Source organism: Zingiber officinale, chromosome 2A, assembly GCF_018446385.1.
Source record: "Zingiber officinale cultivar Zhangliang chromosome 2A, Zo_v1.1, whole genome shotgun sequence".
Taxonomy (NCBI): domain Eukaryota; kingdom Viridiplantae; phylum Streptophyta; class Magnoliopsida; order Zingiberales; family Zingiberaceae; genus Zingiber; species Zingiber officinale.
In genome coordinates this window covers 48,025,590-48,035,180 of record NC_055988.1, presented here as the reverse complement: position 1 = coordinate 48,035,180, position 9,591 = coordinate 48,025,590, and the positions used below count along the sequence as shown (strand labels likewise).

The following is a 9,591-nucleotide window of genomic DNA, read 5'->3' as shown; positions in this document are numbered from 1 at the left end:
TACCACCTCATTGGTGAGTTGGCATTGATGTGGACCAATGATGTTACTCCACACCATCATGGGTGCCACCTCATGGAAGTTACAAAGCCATTTTCTTTAATAGCTTCACATTAATTGCACTTAATGCAATTTTTGGGAGTTACACTTTGAATATGGCCGACCACATTTGAATGGGGATGAAATTGATTTTCCTCATTTAAGTGCATTATTCCTTCTTCTTCCTCTTGGAGCTCTCTCCCTCTCCCTCTCCCTCTCCTTCTCAACTAGGCCGAACCACAATTAGGTGCTAGCACACCTTTTTGTGTGGTTTTCTCCACCTACGTATTCGTGTGGATACTTCTAGAGGAGTATCTATCTTGATACTCTTGAGATCCGGCACCGTTTGGACGAGCGGGAACGCGAAGGGCTTCGCTTCAAAGGTATAACTCGTTTCATGTAGATCTAGAAGTAGATCTAAGTAGAAACTCGTACTCGTAATTTTGTTTTGAAATCTTTTCTTCGCACGAGATTCGTTGGGTAGGGTGATTCGGGGTTTCCGCGACGCGAAAAAACGGTTTTCGCGGCCCGAAAAACCCAACAGTGGTATCAGAGCCACGTGCGAAGCGAGTACGAGTTTAGATTCGTATTTTTATGAAAAATATAAATCTGTAAACTTTCTGTAAATTCATGTTTTTATAGTTTTAATGGGTATTTTTCTCGTAGAAGCGAAGCACATGTGTTTCGGCACTTGTAGGCTTCGACTACCGAGAAGAATTTTCCAAAACGGCGAATTTTCGCCCCAAAATTTTTTGGGACAGCGGGCTAAGGCGCTCTTGGATCGCTTAGGAGCAACTCGCGATGGTTAGATCGTGGGTAGGGGTACTGCCCCTAACCCCGCAAGGGGATTTGCTCCGCGATTGCGCCTGAAATGGCTAATCGGGACCGCCGGGAAAAATTTACTCATAAAATCTGTAAAATTATGAAAAATTATAGAAAAATTATGAAAAATATATAATTTTGAATTATATATTATTTTTGTGATATTCATGGCCCAAAGACCCAATTCGATTGGACAATTGTGTTGTAATTCATAATACGGTCTGCGTGCCGTTATGTGCGTGCTTGTATTTTTATTTTTTAATTTATTTTCGCGACCTGCGCGTCTTGCCTTTCTCTTATATTCTGGATGTAAATTAGATTTAGACTCGAATGTAACTCGAGTTTCAAAATTGTAATGTAATTTTGAAGCGGTGGAAGATCCACACGAGACGGAGTTACGAGGAGGGCGCGAGCAACACAAGGTGGTCAAAGGAAGAAGATTGAGAAGCTGTTGACCTTAGGTTGACCATCCGATCTTCTCATTGGCTTGAGAAGATCATAGTAGGGCCATGACACAATCACAAAATAATTTAATTAATTGCTTATATGTATGTGATGCATGTTTAATTAAGTAGTTAATTAGTGCCTAGCGATTAGATAAGATCTAAATCGTGCACATGATGCACCCACGATTAGATTAGATCTAAATCAAGTATTTGATACGCATCATCATTTAGATTAGATCTAAATCATGTCAACTCTAATGCCTACCATGCCGTGATACCTACTACTATATCGATCGCATGTAGTTGTTGAATCTGCCAAAGCAGAGCAACACATACTATCTTGGTAGGGTACGGAGGGACAATCTTGGTCCCGCCTATCAATGCATGGGTGAGTACAGCTCAATTAGATTGAGTATTCCTAGTTAACTCGGTTGGATCGAGTATAACTATAGGCATTCTTCCAATAGTTGGAAAGATAGGTCAAAATCACATATATATTAACTATCGGGCGTATTAGCCAAAGCTAACTCGAGTTTTAATATAAATGCGGATATTGATCCTATAAACAAGAGTTGCATAGAGATGTAATTGGTAATCGTTACCTACCGATCGTACTAAATCTTGGGCGTATTAGCCAAAGCTAACTCAAGGGTTAGTATGATGTGGATCTTGTCCCACATGAATTATAGAATTCAGTGGGAGCATCATTTAGTTAAAGACCTAATTAAATGATTAAGAATATGATATTTATTTCTGCTTTTATTTTTATTGTAGATTACCATGACGTCGAATACGTCATCGTTCTTGATGAAACCAAACTGTTTGATTGCATCATCGAATCGAAGATTCCAGCTCCGAGAAGCTTGCTTTAGTCCATAAATGGACCTATGCAGCTTGCATACTCTGCTAGTATGCTTTGGATCTACAAAACCCTCAGGTTGTGTCATGTACAAATCCTCGAGTAGGTTTCCATTCAGAAACACAGTTTTGACGTCCATCTGCCAGATCTCGTAATCGTGGTAAGCTGCAATAGCAAGCATGATCTGAATAGACTTAAACATCGCTACTGGAGAAAAGGTTTCATCATAGTCAATACCATGAATCTGCTTGAAACCTTTAGCTACCAAGCAACCCTTATAGATAAGTCCATCCATGTCAGTCTTTCTCTTAAAGACCCACTTACACCCAATGGGTTTTACCCCTTTAGGTGGATCAACCAAAGTCCATACTTGGTTGGTGTACATGGATTCCATTTCGGATCTCATGGCCTCTAGCCATTTCTCGGAATCTGGTCTCATCACAGCTTCCTGATAGGTGGTAGGCTCATCCTCTATAAGCACAATGTCATCATGGTCAGACAAGAGAAATGAGTATCTCTCAGGCTGACGACGTACCCTATCAGACCTGCGAAGAGGTATACCGGTTGTTGTTCCTCAACTCCTTGTGGAACATCATCCACAACACTTTGTGGTTCCAGTTCAACTTCCATCGAGGCTTCAGTGCTATTGTTCTCATCTTGAACTTCTTCAAGATCGAACGTGCTCCCACTAGTCTTTCTAGAAACAAAGTCCCTTTCTAGGAAGACCCCAGTCTTTGCCACAACTACCTTGTGCTGACTGGGAATGTAGAAGTAATATCCCTTAGTTCCTTGGGATATCCAATAAAATAGCACTTATCAGATTTTGGTCCTAACTTGTCTGAGACTTGACGTCTAACGTAAGCCTCACAACCCCAAATCCTCATGAAAGACACCTGGGCATCTCTCCCAGTCTATATCCTATATGGTGTCTTTATCACGACCTTGGATGGAACTCGGTTGAGTATAAAAGCTGCCGTGTCTAGAGCATAGCTCCAAAGGTATGTCGGAAGATCTGTGTGACTCATCATAGATCGCACCATATCTAATAGGGTATGATTCCTCCTTTCGGATACACCATTCCACTGTGGTGTTCCAGGAGGAGTGAGTTGGGATAGGATCCCACACTCTGCTAGATAGTCACGAAACTCATGGCTAAGGTATTCTCCACCTCGATCGAATCGAAGTATCTTAATACTCTTGCTAAGCTGGTTCTGTACTTCATTCTTGAATTCTTTGAACTTTTCAAAGGATTCAGACTTATGTGTCATCAAGTACACATAACCATATCTACTGAAGTCATCAGTAAATGTGATGAAGTATCTATAACCGCCTCTAGTAGCAACATTGAAAGGGCCACATACATCACTATGTATGAGTCCTAACAAATCAGTTGCTCTCTCGCTGTGCCCACTAAAGGGAGTCTTGGTCATCTTGCCTCGTAGGCATGACTCGCATATCTCATATGATTCAAAATCAAATGAGTCTAACAAACCATTCTTATGGAGCTGGGATAAGCGCTTATCATTTATATGACCTAAGCGACAGTGCCAGAGGTAGGTTTGGTTCATGTCATTTGACTTGAACCTCTTGGTATTTACGTTATAGATAGGGCTCTCAAGGTCTAGAATATAAAGTCCGTTTATCAGAGGTGCACTACAATAGAACATATCGTTTAAATAGACGGAACAGCATTTGTTCTTTATAGTAAACGAGAAACCTTTCTTGTCCAAACAAGAAACTGATATAATGTTCTTAGTTAATGCAGGCACATAACAACAATCGACTAACTCTAGTACAAGCCCAGAGGGCAGAGATAGACAGTAAGTCCCTACAGCAACAGCAGCAACCCGTGCTCCATTGCCTACTCGTAGGTCCACCTCGCCCTTTGTCAATGCCCTACTATTTCTCAGCGCCTGTACATCAGTACAAATGTGAGAAGCACATCCAGTATCTAATACCCATGATGTAGAAATAGATAGATTGACTTCTATAACATATATACCTGAAGTGGAAGTCTCACTTCGCTTCTTCTTAAGATCCTCCAAGTATACCTTGCAGTTCCTCTTCCAGTGCCCGGTCTGACCGTAGTGGAAGCAGGTAGCATCCTTGGCGACCCCTCCTTTAGGCTTCAGTGCCTTGCCTTTACCCTTGGCTTGGGACTTTCCCTTGCCTTGGCGACCCTTATGTTTCTGAACCATCAGAACAGTGTTGGGCTTAGCCTTCTTAAGGTTTAGCTCAGCAGTTCTTAACATGCTAAGCAGCTCGGGCAGTGGCTTGTCAATCTCATTCATATTGTAGTTTAGAACGAATTGACTGTAGCTATCAAGCAAGGATTGCAAGATCAGGTCAGTAGCCAGCTCTTGGCCAAGAGGGAACCCCAACCTTTGTAGGTTCTCTATGTACCCAATCATTTTGAGTACATATGGGCCTACGGGAGCCCCATATGACATCTTGCACTGAAACAGTGCCCTTGAGATCTCAAATCTCTCATGCCTCGCTTGACCTTGATACAGTTGACGAAGATGTTCAACCATATCGTAAGTGCCCATTAACTCGTGTAGCTTCTGAAGCTCAGAGTTCATGGTTGCGAGCATTAGACAAGACACATCTAATGCGTCATCTTGATGCTTCTTGAAAGCATCTCGGTCAGCTCGCGGGGCAGTGGCAGGAGGAGCCTCCGGAATGGGCTGCTCCAGAACGTACAGTTTACGTTCTTGGGTGAGAACTATTCTCAGGTTCCTGTACCAGTCCAGGAAGTTTGCTCCGTTGAGCTTGTCCTTCTCGAGGACAGATTGCAGGGAGAAGGTGTTCGTATTTTACATTAATGGTGGTGCTGTTAGCTGGAAGAGTTCGAAGCAGGATACAGTAGCTGATTCTATAATAGAAGCCGAGTACATTGCTGCATCAGAGGCAGCAAAGGAGGCAGTTTGGATCCGCAAGTTCATCACTGAACTTGGGGTGGTTCCTAGCATTGGTGACCCCATTGAACTCTATTTTGACAACAATGGAGCTATAGCACAGGCGAAGGAACCTCGCTCACACCAGCGGACCAAACACATACTACGGCGCTTCCATCTCATTCGAGAGATCATCGAGAGAGGAGATGTGAAAATTTGCAGAGTACCTACAGAGGCTAACATCGCAGATCCCTTGACCAAGGCTTTGGCACAGAGGAAGCATGATGGTCACACTAGGTCATTTGGGCTTAGAGCCTACACTGATTAGCACTAGTGCTAGTGGGAGATTGTTAGCTAGAGCCCAAGAGCCAATCATTTGATGATTGTATTATGGACTTATTATATCATATTTTTTTAATAAAGACATTTGTTTGGTTATTATACTTACTTGTATTGTTGCCAAATAAACTAAGTATAATAACGTCCTTGAGTAGAAGGTTCTTACCTATATCAATCGATTGGTTGAATCGATAGTGAGATGATATAGGGAACACTACTCTTAATCATTCCTAGTCGAGAATTAACATTCAGGGACAATGTTAATGCAATAAGACTAGCATGTAGGTCAACTCGATAACTTGATCTCACAAGTCATGGATATAGAGATATCAAGTTGACACATGGGTATACATTAGAGAATGTATACTGAATGACCTGCCATGAGAAAGTATCATGAATCGTTATATGAGTGTCATATACTTTCTCATGTGGCTATTAGTATGACTACTAGTCCTTAGACCTGAAGTCACCATAGATCCCTACATAAGGAGTTATGTACTTTGGTTTCGTCAAACGTCACCCGTAACTGGGTGGACTATAAAGGCGATTACTGGGTATATAACAAATTATGCAGAGGGGTGTGAGTGATGTAGATGGGATCTATCTGATGTGCGTAGATTATATACTCTTTTATGCATAATTTGACGCACATCTACTTGTATTTCATTGGCATAATCTATGTTTATTGCACCCAATTTCATTAGAATATCATACTTTCATTATTTTCTGCTCGGAGATCTACTCTTTGCTTATTTTGATTGACAGGACATTTTTTGGAGTAAAAACAGAGTTTAAATGAAGTCTAGAGCTTCCAGAGTGACATGGGCATGCAAAACTATGTTTTCTTCATGTTTTGGCCGTGTAGAACTCACATGGGAGTGTTAAGGCCGTGTAGGGGTCATGTTGGGGCCGTGTGAACTTCACATGGCCGTGTGAAGGCCGTGTGAACTTCACATGGCCGTGTGAAGGCCGTGTGAACCTCACACGGCCGTGTGAGGTTTTCTGCACTGCAGACAAAAACTAAAATGGCCATAACTTTGTGCTCGGTTGGAGATTTGGGCTATTCTTTATACCGGGTTGTAGATAACTTCAAGATATGTAACTTAGATGAAGACTTCAACCATAGAAAACCCCATCTTGATGGTGTAAAAGACGCTGAAATGAAGCATTGAAATTTAGAGCTATGACAAGGGTCAGGCAAGGGGGTGTGCAAGGGCCATGCAAGGGGGTGTGACCTGTACACGGCCGTGTGAGGTTTCCAGAGGCCAAGTAGGACATGGCCGTGTAGATCTACACGACCATGTGAGGTTTCCAGACACCAAGTAGGTGGTGGCCGTGTGGATCTACACGGCCGTGTGAGGTTTCCAGAGGCCAAGCAGGTGGTGGCCGTGTGCACCACACGGCCGTGTAGCATTTCCAGAGAGCAGGAGGGCCTTGGCCGTGTGCACCACACGGCCGTGCAGCATCGGCAGAGAAGGAACTGGACATGGCCGTGTGGATCTCACACGGCCGTGTCGAGGGGCCGTGTGGCGCCCGATTTCCTCCTCTATTTAAACCTTCCTTCATGAATTGAAAGGGGATCTCTCCCCCTTTGGGAGAAGGCAAGATTTGGTGGTTTCCTCCCATTCTTGGGAGGATTTCTGGGCGATTCTAAGGGAGATCTCGACGATTTCAACTCCGGAGCGAGGATTGGATCCGAAGACGAGGCTTCTTCGTAGATAAGTTTTCTCTTTCCCCCTCTTCTTGATTTCTTGGATTGGGGATTTAAGAAATGCTTGTATTCTCTATTTCTTCGGGTTTTCTTCCTCGATTCATGGAGTAGATCTTGTATTCTAGGATTAAGGGAGTATTTGTATGATGGATTGATGTAATCTCTTATGGATTTGCCATTTTCTTGTTTCAATGACATTGACTTTCTTGTATCAATTAGATCTTGAATGATTAATGGTGATTTGTGCTTAATTCTCATTCTTGATTGATTGTTTGGATTTCTTGTGGACTTTGTAAAGATAAACTCTCACTCGATCATCCGAGGGATCCACGTGCAGGTGCAAGCCCGTGTAAGGACGTTTGAGAGATAATCTTGAAGAGGAAATGGGAATATTCAAGAGAGTAGGATGGATCTTGTGATTAGTTTCTTGTATCTTGATAGATTAATGAGTTGTGGCCTTCTATGTTGATATCTGAGAAGGCATAGTAATAGGTGCGCTTCTGTGTAAGGACAATGTAGGTTCATGTCTAATTAATCCTATTTAGATACATTTCTCAGTCCTTAGCCGGTTGTCTATTGCAAGAGAGAACCGGCAACTTTCTACATGTTTGGCAATTGAGGGATAAGAATTGGTGAACCATTTACATTCAAGAAATGTTACAAAGAAACCGAAACTCCTAGAATCTCCCTTTATCATAATCCAAAACACTAGACTCTTGTTTGTTGATCTTTAAGATTAGATTTGTTTACCTTTATTTTGCTTTTGAAACGATTGGATAGTTGTTTAGCTAATTCGCATTGAGACATTTCTAGTGCTTATTCCAGTCCCTGTGGATATGATAATCTTTTATATTACTTGCGACATTTCCGTACACTTGCGGAGCGTAACAAGTTTTTGGCGCTGTTGCCGGGGACTGCGCTATAACATTAGGAATTATCAATTGAGTTAGACTAAACATAACTTTTCTTTCTTTCTTTACATTTTCATAGTTGTAACTTTAGAATCCTGTTTCTATAAGCTTTTCTTTTCTTGAATAACATTCTTGACAATTCTTTTTGTTGCAATTCTAATTCTAATTCTAACTTTGCATTCTTGATTTCTAGCACTCTAATCTAACTTTTCTCTTTTGATCTAGTTTCTTTCTTATTTTCTTTTGTAAACATATCTTGCAATTTTTAGCATATGAATTATTCTAGATATTTTTCTTTTTCCTTTTATCTTTTCTTTCTTGTTTTCATTATGCACTTTCTTTCTTGCAATTTAAATTCTGCATTTGCTTTCTTGCTTTTCATATTGCATTTTATTTCTTGTTTTTGATTCTTGATAATTTTCTTTTTCTTCTTGAATATCCATGAGCACTAACATGTCAAGCAGGCCCATGAGAAATTTTTCTACACCCTTTTCTGCAAGATTTTTATCTCCCATTGTGCAACCTCAAATTGAAGCAGAAAGTTTCCAATTAGACCCAGAGATAATTTTCATGATACAAGGTCACAAATTTGGAGGAGAAGTATCAGAAAGTCCTTATCTGCATCTTGAAACATTTTTAGAGATTTGTGATTTGGTGAAATACAAAGGAGTATCAGCAAATGCAGTTCGATTGATGACATTTCCTTTCAGTATCAAGGATAAAGCAAGGACTTGGCTATATTCTCTCTGTCCTCAAAGCATCACAAGTTGGGAACAATAGGAGAAGCAATTTCTGAATCATTTTTTCCCTCCAAGTAGAACGGTGTATATGAGGAATTGCATAACAAATTTTGCTCAGGCATATGGAGAATCATTATTTGAAGCATGGGATAGATTCAAGAGTCTTCAAAGACAGTGCCCTCATCATGGTTTTGAAAAATGGTTGATTTTGCACAATATTCTATGGGGGAATTTCTTTCTCAGACAAGACTTTATTGGATTCATCAGCTGGAGGTTCTTTTATGGACAAAAGTGTAGATAAAGTTTATTCGTTAATTGATCAAGTGACATTGAACCTCCGTGAATGGTCGAACAAAAGTTGGATGGAATTTCCCTCAGATATTCAAGAAGTGAAAGCCATAAATGTAAGAGAGCCTGTCAAACAAAATGAAATTCAACCACCTAAAAATGTTGAAATTCACAAGTCACAGAGTGAGGAGTTCAAACATTTGGGGGCAAAGCTTGATAGAATTGTTTCAAAATGGTTTAAAGAAGATCCCCCTCCTACACAGTCAAGATCCAATGAAAAGTGTGATGATGTGGGGTTGAGAAGTGGCAAAAATCATGAAGAACTTCTGAAGAATGACATGTTTAGAATTGAGGAGAAGAATAATAGAAGATCACAAGAACTCAATTCCATTTATCTAGGAAATTCCCAAAGGCCAGAAGTACCTTTCCCTCAACGATTAATCACACCAACATTAGATAAGCAAGTTGGACCTCCTCCAAAAGCCCAAAGGGAATTTGGGAAAAAGGGAGTTCAGTCTTTCCCGGGACCTTCACTAAGGGTT

At 41.0% G+C, this 9,591-nt stretch overlaps 1 non-coding gene across 1 annotated transcript; it reads right to left on the bottom strand.

Annotated features, from left to right (window-relative positions):
• Positions 1-8,847: 8,847 nt before the first annotated feature.
• Positions 8,848-8,953, bottom strand: LOC122044573. The gene has a single exon (XR_006129607.1). It is a non-coding gene; the product is annotated as a small nucleolar RNA R71 (small nucleolar RNA).
• Between the last annotated feature and the right edge of the window lie 638 nt (positions 8,954-9,591).